General features: G+C 35.6%; 1 long non-coding RNA gene across 1 annotated transcript; it reads right to left on the bottom strand.

Moving 5' to 3' along the window:
- Positions 1 to 3,039: 3,039 nt before the first annotated feature.
- On the bottom strand, positions 3,040 to 4,337 carry LOC106364225. Its single transcript, XR_001273142.3, has 2 exons — positions 3,521 to 4,337; positions 3,040 to 3,389 (listed from the first exon to the last, which is right to left on the bottom strand). It is a non-coding gene; the product is annotated as an uncharacterized LOC106364225 (long non-coding RNA).
- Between the last annotated feature and the right edge of the window lie 9,047 nt (positions 4,338 to 13,384).

Below are 13,384 nucleotides of genomic sequence, written 5' to 3'. Positions count from 1 at the left end.
CCAACTGATGAAATCCTTTTGATCGACCCGCAAAACTTTCAATATGAAGATATTCCCGAAGATGCGACAGATGAAGCACGTGAAGACGAGTTCGAGAGAAGCGACGATGATGATTGTAATGATAGTGATGAGAACGAAAACGATTTAGAGTGATGTAATATTGATGAGAACGAAAACGATTTAGAGTGATGTAATATATGTCTCTAATATTGTATTTCTCTATTGTAACGTATGTTTAAAGAAATATTGTTTTTTTACCATCCTAATGTATGTGTAACAAATGTTGTTTTATATAATATGTATTTGTGTTAATTTTAAAAAAATTATTTGGAGTTTTAGGGTTTTAGAGTTTAAGTTGGAGAAAGAGCACAAAGTAGTAGAGAAGAAGAGACTTTGGGGTTTAGGGATTTCATTCTCGGTGTTTAGGGTTAAGCGTTGTAAATTCGTCGTAAACCGATGTTTCCACGTAATTTCGTCATAAATGGAAAAACGCGGGCCTGGTAACTTCGTCGTAAATGAAAAAACGCGGGCCTGGTAACTTCGTCGTAATGTTACGTCGCGTTTACGACGAAACATTTTTTATATACTGGGACGCCGAGACGAGGCTGCCTTGTCCATTCCTCCTAAACTCCTCTCCTCTCCCTAAGGTACATTCTCTTCCCTCCTTTTTTTTTTTTAAGTTAGTTTAGGTTATTAATTAGTTAGGTAATTAGTTTAGGTGATTATTTAGATAATTAGTTTAGATGATTAGTTAGATGACGGAATCCTATAGTTTAGGTGATTAGTTAGGTAACAGAATAATTTTTTAATTATGTCGTCATAATTGATTAAATTTATTTAAATTTTTTTTAGATGGCTCCTAGACGGAAACCAGCAGTACCTACTTATGCCCAGTTGTTTGGCGATGGCTCCGGTACATCTTCTTCCGGTCCATCGTCTTCCGATGCAGTTCCAGACTCTCAGACTTCTCAGAGAGTTTTTTCGAGTCCTCCTCTTCCACTGCAGATGCCTCCACCTCCTCCTCCAGCGGCTGCACCTGAGCCTGTCCCAGAAGGTGCAGTTCATCCGGATTTGTGTGTGCCTTCATATGCTCCCTTCGCGAGATATACGGTGGAGGATTTGCTTGCCCAGCCTGGACGGGAGGGTTTGGATGTTCTAGACCCCGATAGACCCCGAGGAACTTATTGGTAAGTTATTAATTTTTATTACTTTAAAATTTAATTAATTTTTTATTTTGTAACGGTTAAATTGTTTTTTATTCAGGTTTGGGGCTAACAACCGTGTTAGCCGGAGCGTTTCGGCGACGATTAAGGGTTACTACGACGGGGCATACCCGAACTGGAGCAAGACACCAAATCACGTTAAGATAACGTGGTTTAAATGTTTTGCGGTAAGATTTTTAAATTTAATTAAATTTTTACTTTTAAATATATATATATATATATATATTTTTTTAATATTTATTATTAATTGTAATTTTTCCAAAATTTTTATGTTTCAGCAAAAGTGGCATTGGTCTTTGGGAATCACCGAGAGGGTGAAGGCGAAATTTGTTGCAAAGGCAAAGATACGCCTCTGCAACACAGTCTCTGATTGGAAGGACAAGTGGGAGATCTACGGGTATGAGGGAAAGCCCACTGAGCTCACGACGGATGTGTGGGATGGCCTCATCGCCTATTGGGAGCACCCCTCTTCGATCAGAAAGGCCAATTCGTGCTCGGCTTCTCGAAGGACGAAGGATAAAGATGGTCATTTGCCCATGCTTCACAGAACCGGACAAAAACCTCATGCAGGAGTCCGTCTAGAAGCTGTAAGTTTTGTTTTAAATATATATTTTAAAATATTCAATTAATATAATTTATAATATTTAATTTAATTTTTTTTTGTAGTTCGAGAAGACGGGAGTCTTTCCTTCTCTGTCTGACCTATTCAAGATGACTCACGCCACATCCGACGGAGTTTTTGTGGATCCTGCATCTGAGAAACTCTTCCGAACAGTGGCTGGTCGGATTAAAGAACGGGAGACGCAACTAACCCATGAGTCTCCCGATGGATTACCAGTCACATTGTCCACCCAAGAGGTCGACAGAATCTTCGAAGAGGTAACTTAAAATTTTAGTTTACATTATTTTAAATATTTTAACATAATTAACTATATTAATATATGTTTTGATTTTATAGGTGGCTCCTAAAAAGAAGGGACGGATAGTCGGTATAGGCTCTGTTAACGAAGTTGCAAGGGCAACTTCGTCATACACTTCGAGACGGGATGAAGAGACTGCTCAGATGAAGGCTCAAATGGATAGCCAGCAGGTTCGTTTAGACTCTCTTGAGGATTTACTAGACGTGATGGCCGTGGGAAACCCGGTTATGCAGAGAATGTTGAGTGAGAGACGAGCCGCTCTTGGAATGCCACCACGAGATCCCCAAGAGTCCGATCCAACCCGTCAACAGCCGAGCAACCCCACCAACTACTTCGACAATATGTAGTTTTTTTTTCTGTTTGTATTATGAATTTAAATATTATTGTATGACTTTTTAAAAATATGTTTTCCAATTTCATATTTTGTTTTAAAATTTAAATTATTTTAAATTCTGAATATTAAATATAAATTAAAATCTATTATATATTAATTAATAATAATATAATAAGAAACGATGTAAACTCCTCGTAAACATTACATGGAGTTTACATCGAATGTTTACGAGTGATTAACATCGAAATATTTACGAGGATTTTACATCGAAATGTTTACGAGTGATTTACAACGAAAGTATTTACGTGTGCTTTACATCGAAACAATTACGTGGGCTTTACGACGAAGTCTTACGTAGCGTTTACGACGAATCCTTTCCCTGCGCTTTACGAGGAATATATTTCCTCGTAAATGTAACGAGTCGTTTACGACGAAACCTCCGTTACGATGGTAGTTTAACAACGAAACGTCTTTCGACGTTAATACGTCGTAACACCCCGTTTACGACGAATTTACAACGAATACTGCCCTAGTAAAAAATATGTTTTCTTGTAGTGAACAATTTCATCCCAAATTTATAGTACTTTCATTTGCACTTAAAATAATATCACATACAGTAAAACTTAGATTCATATGCATGCATGCATACACTGATGCACATGTGTTTCTTACATGCAACTTTAACCTTGCCCAAAAGCTTGGCCTATTATATTACATCATATTATGTATATATAGATACTTTGTGAAAGAAGAGTAGAGTTAATGAAGCTCCTTATTTTAGCTATGAATAACTAAGTTGGATTAAGGTCTTCCTTTCCCTGGCTCGTGATCTTGATTGGCTCCAGTTCTTGCGTAGTCAAGGTGAAACTCCACAAGTTCCCTCTCCTTTATTTCATTACCCTCCTTAATACCCTATTGTATCAAATATTAAAATGAATCAAATAGCAACTTATAAACCGCATACACGAATCATAGTATAATACTATAATATAGTATTTTGAGACATATTATTGTATAATTTAAAATGACCAAAGAAATTTTACCTTATTTGATCTGAGATTCATGATATGACGAAGGGTAGCGTCTGAAACATCAGTGGAGGTGATAGCCAAAATAAGAGCAATGAAAATTACTAACCTCTTTGCATGGGAGCTCATATTTGATGTCTTTGTTCTTAAACTACTTGAGATTTTGAAGACAAAGTGTGGGATGTTATAGAGACAAATGAGATGAGTTATATAGAAGTAAGGGAGTGGAGACATAGTGATGGAAGTTGTTATTCAATTTGGAAACATAATCAAAAGCTATGTATACCTTTAATATATATAAATATTATTTATTAATTTTATTATATAAATGTTAAAATTCCCTTTTATCAAAAATGAATGAGACATATTACCAAAGTCAACTACATGCACTAGGGACCCTCTTTTGTCACCTCTCTTCATCATATCTCAGTTTGGTTTACTTTTCTCCTAACTTAACAAAATCCATATGAAAGTATATAGATGTACACATAACATATGTTATTCATTTTGCGTGTATACATGATATCCATATTGACATATCGTTTTTTTCACATCTGTCTCCAAATCTCATCTCATGACTATAGTTCAATAAATTCAAAAATATAATTCTTGTTTATCTAAACTTTTGTCACACGCAAAACTTTTTTTTTTTTTTGAGCAACCACGTGAAACTCTATACTTTGTTTTCGTACTTGGGTATTAAGTGGTTTCGGTTATATGATCTTTGATTTAAAACTCTAAAGTAGTATTGAAAACCATGATATCACCTCGCATATTTAGATCATATATTTATACATATAATTGTGTAATGTATATAGATGGACTAATACTAATGTATAGTGTATTTACCTTTTTGTATAAATATATGCTGGTGTGGTGGCAGTCATATATATTGTAATAATAAAGAAGAGCACCATGTAATTGATATATATATATATATATATATATATATATATATATATATTCCAAATAAAAGTTGAGTGATTCATATCATATCTCTTTCAAGACCTTTACCAAACCCATAAAGCCATAACTATTCGTTTTTCTGGCACCCAGCACTCATCGCATATGCTACAATTTTCTTAGAGCAAATACTCTGTGATTTTATTCTTAAAAATTTATTCGATCTTATCAATTAAGAAGAAGAGAATGGATATTATAGGCAACAAAATGAGTTATTGATATATAGCTACAGATGGGCCATAAAATTTATAGCACTGAGTTTAAGAAACAAGTGACATTAGAGCATCCTTATTGCTAGGGTCAAGATGAAGTTTCTTAGGATAGTTTATTAATATATGTAGATTAAGAGATGAAGTTAAGATACTTGCGTAAAGTGGAGATTATTGGAAGATACTTTTGTTGGTACTTAGTTAAATAGAAAATTTAATTTTTTTTAATAAGTTATTTGTATTTAAAATAAAACATATAACATTAAAATAGAAAACATAAGAAAACTACAAAGTTGAAAAAAAAATTACAAGGTTGAAAAAAAAAACATTAAAAATGCAAAAGAACAATTTTTTATTCAATTCATAGAAACTTAAACATGAAATGTTAATTTTCAGTCATAAATTGATCCCATATATTTTCGATCAAATCAAGTTTTAATTGTTTATGGACTGGTCTATCCCGAACTCTTGCTCGACAATCAAGTGTATTGAAAAGCTCAGTAAGCATCTTGACGCAAAAATAAATATCCTCATCTTGAAACGTGTCATCTTGAGTCTGTGTACGTCGTTCATCTTCGACAATCATATTATGGAGTATGATACATGCTTTCATAATATTTGCTATCTTGGATTTATCCCATAAATTAGATGGATTTTTAATAACGGCGAACCTGTTTTATTTTACATGCACCTGATATTCCATTACAATCATAACAGTCAATACAGATCCGTTCCTTACGAATCAGTCACAGTGGGAAGGTGATAAAGAAACCATTACAACCATTACACATTACACAACTTAGTTACTTAAACATTACCACCAAACCTAATACCACTAAAACAATGACCAATACACAAACAACCTTTTCAAACCGATTGGTTAAACCTGCATTCTTGTTACCTAGCTCAGATACTATCTTCTCTAGCTTACCCAACTTCTGCTCAGTCTCATAGTCAGTCATGAAGGTTAGAAAATCTACCTTCTCAGCGAGCTCAAGTGTGTGTCTATCCCTTGCTCTCATCTCCTCTATAACTGCGACATCCCACCATTTCCAAACATGGCACTCTCCATCGTCAACATTCGCACATAGGTAACTAAGAGTAAGTCTAAGCACTAACCAGAACAGTGAACCGGTACTCGCAAGTAATAGCACAACACTTCAATGCACACCTTTAACTAAGCATTAACCACCACAGTAAAATGGTACAAAAGCAGACCTAACATTAATAACGATTGTAGTTTGCACTACAAGAAAACAGTGGGATTCTGATGGCCGAAATCGTCAGAAATTCGTCGGAATAGACCGATTCCGACGAATTTCTGACGAACCTATCCGTCGGTATCGTTTTATCGGAAAAAAAAATTCGTCGAAATTTCTGACGAAATTCCGACGACTTTCTGACGAATACTGAGAAACGTCATTCTGACGAACTTTCGACGATATTACGATGCGGACACATGAGACCAGAGTTCATCGGAAAAACTATATACCGTTGGAGTGGATTCCTTGGTATATTCCGACGAATTCTGGGCGTCGGAATATAACGACGGACATTGGTTCGTCGGAATATACCGACGGATATTGGTTCGTCGGTATATTCCGACAGATATTAGTTCGTCGGTATATTCCGACGGATGTTGGTTCGTCGGTATATTCTGAGGAACCGTTGTCCGTCGGTATATTCCGACGCCCAGAGTTCGTCGGAATATACCAATTTTTAAAACGAATTAATTTTGCATTTTTAGATATTTTTTTATATTAAAATTAACTAATAAATTAAAAAAATCAGAAATTTAAAACTAATAATATTATAGAATTTAAATTCATACAAACCGAAATAAAAAAAAACATTCAGAAAATTTAAAATTCATACAAACCGAAATAGAAAAAAAAACATTCAGAAAGTTTTAAAAAGCCGAAAAAACTAAGAAGAACTCGAAAACATCAAACGATCTAACTTCTGCATTATCTCGGTGTTGAACTTCATCTGGGATGCCAACTCAGCAAGGATAGTGGCATTCTCCGAATGGATAGTGGCATTCTCAGAAAGGATAGTGGTGTTATGCTCCTCCAATGCTCCAATCCGTTCATTTTTGTCATGTAGCTCCTCGAGAATCATGGGATCGGCATACAGAGCTTGCGAAGAAGATGCCGGATACGAAGAAGCACGGCGGACCAACCCAACTAAACGGCCTCCTTTCCTTTTAGGAACCGCCTACAAAAATATTTAAAGTTAGTAAATAGGAACAAGTTAGTAATCGACATTATAAAAAATATATATTAATAAAAAAATTACTTTTTCAACCATCTCATTTATTTGCAATAGAGACAAGTTGGTTGAAGCTCCCGTAGAATCACCGTCATTAGAGAGAGGCTGAGATTGAGATACTATTTCAGCTTCCACCAAATCAAGGACACCTTTGATCACGGGGTCCTGAATTTGACCCGTCGTCTTGTTAGTGTGAGCCACCTTAATGAGTTGGAGACGATCAACGGGATTACTGTCATTTGCTTCGATCTAAAAAAAGGCCATTATTAGCCAAGGAATATATAAAATAATTATTTAAAAAATATAAAGATAAATAATAATAAAAAACTTACAAGTTCATCCTTCTTAGTAGACATAGAGCAAGCGCCGAGGTTGTTCACATACATACCTTTCCCGCCACGATCGCTCTTCCGGTTCTTGGAGTTCCTAAAAGACGTCTCTGCAGTTTCTTCCTTCTCCCAATGAGCTATCAACTGCTCCCACACCGTCCCGTTGATGAACCGTGGCCTCTTGTTCTTCTGCCAAACTGTCTTCCACGCGTTTATCTGCTTAGTATAAGAGTCCATGGCCTTTTCGTTGAATTTCTTACGGACTGTTTCCGTGAGATCGGAGTGCCAGTTGAACTCTTGATACAAAACAAACATAATTTAATAAGTAAATATATTTAAAAAATGTAAAAACTTTAAAAAAATGAAGAGTTACTATACCGCAAACTGACGAAACCACAACTCTCATTCGTCGGAAGGGATCACACTCCACTTTGAATATCCAAAACGGAGCATGGAGTACATCATCTGGTTGATGCTCCTGCTAATGTCATTTTTCGACTTGGTGAACCTTTAAAAAAAATACAAGTTAGCAAGTTAATTAATGGAAAAAAACATAATGGTACAAATAAAAAAAATACTAACCAAGTGCTATGTCCTCGTCGTGGGTTGGGTTGGAGAACCGGGAGATGCTCTCGACATGGTTGTTGAACCAATAGTTCAACTGGCATGACCCCCGGATCCTGTTAAGCAGCAGCGCGAGGGGCAGCGGGAGCTGGAGCGGGAATATATGGGGGAACCGAGTTTTGTTCATGAGACGATCCCGATGCACGGGAACTGCTCACCGAACTACGTCGAAGACGGACTGCGGGGCGGGGTTCATCCTCGGCCCTAAAAAAAAATTAATACATCAAAAATCTTTTCAAATCATTTCTATTTTTAATGTTTTCATTTATATATTTACAAAAGGTTTTATAAACGTTTTAAAAAAACTATTAAACCTTTTATTATACATAGTTTATTACTAGAAACTTATAAAAAATAATAAAAATTTTTAAAATTTTTTATTATACATGATTTATATATATATATATATATATGTATACACAATTATAAAAATTTTATAAATGTAGAAAAATGTTGTTAAATATTTTTAATTTTTTTTAAAAAACGTTTTATTATACATAGTTTATTAGTGGAAACTTATAAAAAATTATAAAAAATTTTAAAATTTTTATTATACATGATTTATATATATATATATATGTATACAAAATTATAAATTTTTTATAAATATAGAAAAATGTTGCTAAATATTTTTAAAAAACTTTAAAAACGTTTTATTATATATATTTCATTACTGGAAACTTGAAAAACGTTTTTAAAAATCAAAAAACGGTTTAAAAATAGTAAAACGTTTTGAATTTTAACAAAAAAAAATAAAATTCCAAAAACAACTAAAACAACAATCCAAACAAAAATCATAACTTATATATCCTAAACTATACATTCAATCCTAAAATTTTCAATCTAACTTCCAAAACCCTAAATAATTGATATAAAACAAGGTTTGGAATGATTCTTACTTGATTTGGGGTTTGGGGAAGAGATATGAGGGTGAGAAGAGGATTCGCCGGTGAAGGGAGGTGGAGATGGGCCGGAATCGCCGGAGAGATAGAGAAATCGCCGGAGAGAGAGGATGTTTGAGAGAGTGGCGGAAATAACGAAGAAGGAAGAAGAAGGGTTATTATATCTGAAGATTCCGACGGACACGAGTTCGTCAGTATTCCGTCGGTATAATTAAAATATACCAAATGGCGATTCGCGAAAATTTTTCACGCAGTTTGGTTCTCCCGGGCAAATTGGATTTCCGACGGAATGTGTCGGTCAGTATATTCCGACGGAATGTGTCCGTCAGTATATTCCGACGGAATTCCGACGATTTAGTGTTTAGGGTGTTGATTACAAGTTTCTAAATGCAAAATCCATATCTTTAATAAGATATATAGTATTTGCATAAAGATTTAACAATAAAAATGTTTTTATAACACGATTTTACACAACAACATTTTTTGTAATGTAAGATTATATGAATATGATTGTATAAGTCTATGAGTGTTAAGATGAGATGTTATGAAAACAATGATATGCATACATAAATATTTTAATGAGTTGTTATATTTGAACGGTTGCGATCTAATACTATACTAAACACTTATTATGTGTTATTTTCATAGTTTTGGCATCTAGATTTATAGATTTTTATGATTGAAATTTTTTAGAAACACATGTCGTCGGTAATTTGTCGGAATATACCGACGAATTACCGACGACCTTTACAAACTTCAACGAAACCCTTGGTCGTCGCTATGTCGTCGGTATATTGGGAGGGATTTCCTACGGACCAATAAAAAAAAAACTAATCAGAATCTTCTGTATCTTCATCAAACTCCCCAACCTCGGCTTCTGGCTCCGAATGTACAACAACATCATGTCCAAACACAGTCAAATTCTCAACAAGTTGAACATTTTCCAAATCTTCAACTGCCTCGGCGTTGCTGGTAGACTCTGGTTGCAATTGTTCATCATCATCAGAAGTTCCATCCACTCGTCCTCTTGGGTTGATTTGCGTTACAGTAACCCATGGATCGTCTCTGTACGTCATCCGAGGGTAACTGATGTAGCACACCTATACATATCAATTATACAAGTATTAGTAAAATATATAACATTAATTAATTATATTGGTTAAAAATTATGAATAGATTGACATACCTGATCAGCTTGCGAACCAAGAATGAATGGATCATAATATTGAAGTTTCCGCCGCGAATGAACTGATGTAACACCAAACGCATCAATCTTCACTCCTCTATCTGGGGTGGTGTCATACCAATCACAATAGAATACTACACAACGCAATCCAACCATTCCAGGAAATTGGATTTCCAATATTTCTTTTATGTTGCCGTAGTAGACATCGTCATCGGAAGAAGATGAAACACCAGCATCATATGTTGTCTTAGAATGACCTTTCCTTGTGAATGCATATCCTCGCGTACAAAATTTAGGATATGATTTGACAACATCGTTTGGTTCTTGCACAAATTCGCGTATCCAATCATCGAACACAAGACCTCTGGCCAAACCATCATTCACCTATAAATTAAAAACATATTTGATTGAAAAGTTAATTAGTTTATATTAAATTTAAACTAATCATTTGCATAGGGTAATATGATATATGACTCACATTACTACGAAGCCACGCAACAAATCCGTTATCTCTAAGTTGTCGAAGCTCATCTTCTGTTGCATGCATGTGAGTCATACGCAACTCCGCCATATATACACTATATACAAAAATATTATCAATATGAAATAAATTTATTGAATATTAATCTAACAATAAATGAATAAATATTTTTACCTATCATATTGTAGAACATCATCACAGTTGGTGAGCAAATATGTTTGCAAATGAGCATGCTCAGTGTCCGTAAGTCTCCGCTTTGTGAATTTTCCACTAAGTCGTCCTATGAACATGCTTGGGACAGTAACATGATATGTTGCTCTCCCCCCTCTATCATCATGTCGAGCAGGTCTTCGGTGTTTTGTATGCACTTCTGGTGGAAAATAATTTTCAGCAAAGATTGCAGTTTCTTCATTGATCACCTGTGCCACTATAGATCCTTCCACCCTGCTTTGATTTTTGACCATCTTCTTTAGATGATGCATATAACACTCAAAAATATACATCCATCTGTACTGCACAGGACCACCAAGTTCCAATTCTCTTGCGAGATGAATAGCAAGATGTTCCATTACATCAAAGAATGATGGAGGAAATATCTTTTCAAGGTTGCACATGCTGACTGATGCGTTTGTCTTCAAATTATTAATACTCTCTTCATTCACTACTATGCTGCATAAGTCGCGGAAGAAAACACTAATCCCTACATAGATAAAAGACATAATTTTCGTAAGTATTAAGTTTTTATAAGCATAATTGTTAAATATAAAAATAAATTAAATTGTAAAAATATAAGATACCTACAATTGCTTCATGAACATTACGTGGCAATAATGCTGAAAAAGCAAACAGAAGGAGGCGCTGCATAATTACATGACAATCATGACTCTTCAAGCCAGTAAACTTTCCTTCGCTTCTATCAACGCAGTTCCCCAAATTTGATGCATATCCGTCAGGAAATTTCACTTTATCTGTAATCCAATCAAAGAACTCTTCTTTTCTAGCACCATCCAGCCGATAAATGGGAAAAGGGGCTGTACCGTTCTCATCAACGTGAAGTTCAGAACGATCACAGATATCGACTAAATCCAACCTTGACTTCAAATTATCCTTCGTTTTACCTTGGATGTTAAGGACTGTGTTCATCAGATTGTCGAAGAAGTTCTTTTCAATATGCATGACATCTAAATTATGCCGCAATAGATGACTCTCCCAATATGGCAGATCCCAAAAAATACTCTTTTTGTGCCAGTTATGTAGCTCTCCAACCGCACTGACTCGAATGTTTTCATGTCCACCTACATCTGGCGTCTTTTCTGCATCAAAATACCTAAACTGCTTCGACAAATCTTTCCCACTAAATTCCTCAGGTGGACCATCAAACACCTGCTTGTTCTTCGTAAACGAAGTCTTACTCCTGCGGTATGGATGATCAGGTGGTAGAAATCATCTGTGACAGTCAAACCAACATGTTTTCCTTCCGTTCTTTAGTTGGAAAGCATATGTGTCATCTTGACAATATGGACATGATAGCCTCCCATGTGTTGTCCATCCAGGTAACATACCATATGCTGGAAAGTCACTTATTGTCCACATAAGTACTACCCGCATCGAAAGTTTTCTTTGCACGAAACATCGTATGTCTCAAAACCATGCGCCCATAGTTGTTGCAACTCATATATCAGTGGTTGAAGAAACACATCTAGTGATCTTTTAGGATGATCTGGCCCGGGGACGAGAATTGCGAGAAACAAAAACTCTCGTCGCATGCACAAGCTCGGCCGTAAGTTGTACGGTGTCACAATAACTGGCCATAGAGAATACTGTCTTCCATGCTTTCCAAATGAGCTGAAACCATCAGTAGATAATCCAAGATAAACATTTCTTCTCTCTTCCGTAAATTCTGGATATGTTGACTGGAAATGTTTCCAAGCCTTCGCATCTGAAGGATGTCTAATCTCACCATTTGTGGAATGCTCTGCATGCCATCTCATTGCTTTTGCTGTGCGCTCACACTGATACAACCTCTTCAATTTTTCCGTCAAAGGCAAATACCACATTCTTTTGAATGGGATCGGAACTCTTTCCCTCGTCTCCTGATAACGAGGTTTCCCACAAAATTTGCATACATTTCGTGTCTCATCTGCTCTCCAATAAATCATGCAGTTGTCAATACATACATCTATCACTTCGTACGGTAGTTGAAGACCGGAAACAAGTTTCTGAACCTCGTAGTATGAACCCGGTGCAAGGTTATCCTCAGGTTTAATACCTTTTACAAAATCAGTAATCGCATCCATACATTCTTCAGCCAAATTATAGTATGTCTTAATACCCATTAATCTAGTTGCAGGTGATAAGACTGAATGACCATCTCTACAATTTTGATACAAAGGTTGGTTGTTTTCTAGCATCCAACATGTCAAAAAATCTCCTAGATTCGGGATTTGGTTCTTCCCCTCTATAATGATCATGTACCATCTGCTCAGTACCTACACCATAATCTATATCCGTTCTAGATTCTTCTAACCTAATATCAGGCTGAAGTTCACTAACAGGCTGAGGTTCGCTAGTACTACCATATTCATAACCAGTTTCCCCATGAAGGTACCAAACTTTATAATTACGTGAAAACCCTTTCATATACAAATGAGTCCAAACATCAAATTCTTTTATAACCTTATTATTATTGCAAGTAGAGCAGGGACATCTTAACATACCACTTTTTGCATCCGGTTGCTGTTGAACAAGCCTCATGAATTCTCCAATCCCTTGAACGTATTCTCCCGTAAGCAAATTGGTGTTCGGATCCAAATGAGGTTTATCCATCCACGAACGATAATAAACTTCTGAAGACATGATTTTCACGGAATTGTTATGACTAAAGAGAATGAAGAGAGAATGAAGTGTGAATGAG

Source organism: Brassica napus, chromosome C9, assembly GCF_020379485.1.
Source record: "Brassica napus cultivar Da-Ae chromosome C9, Da-Ae, whole genome shotgun sequence".
NCBI classification, from domain to species: domain Eukaryota; kingdom Viridiplantae; phylum Streptophyta; class Magnoliopsida; order Brassicales; family Brassicaceae; genus Brassica; species Brassica napus.
Note: the sequence above shows the minus strand (reverse complement) of the source record. Positions and strands in the feature narration are given on the sequence as shown.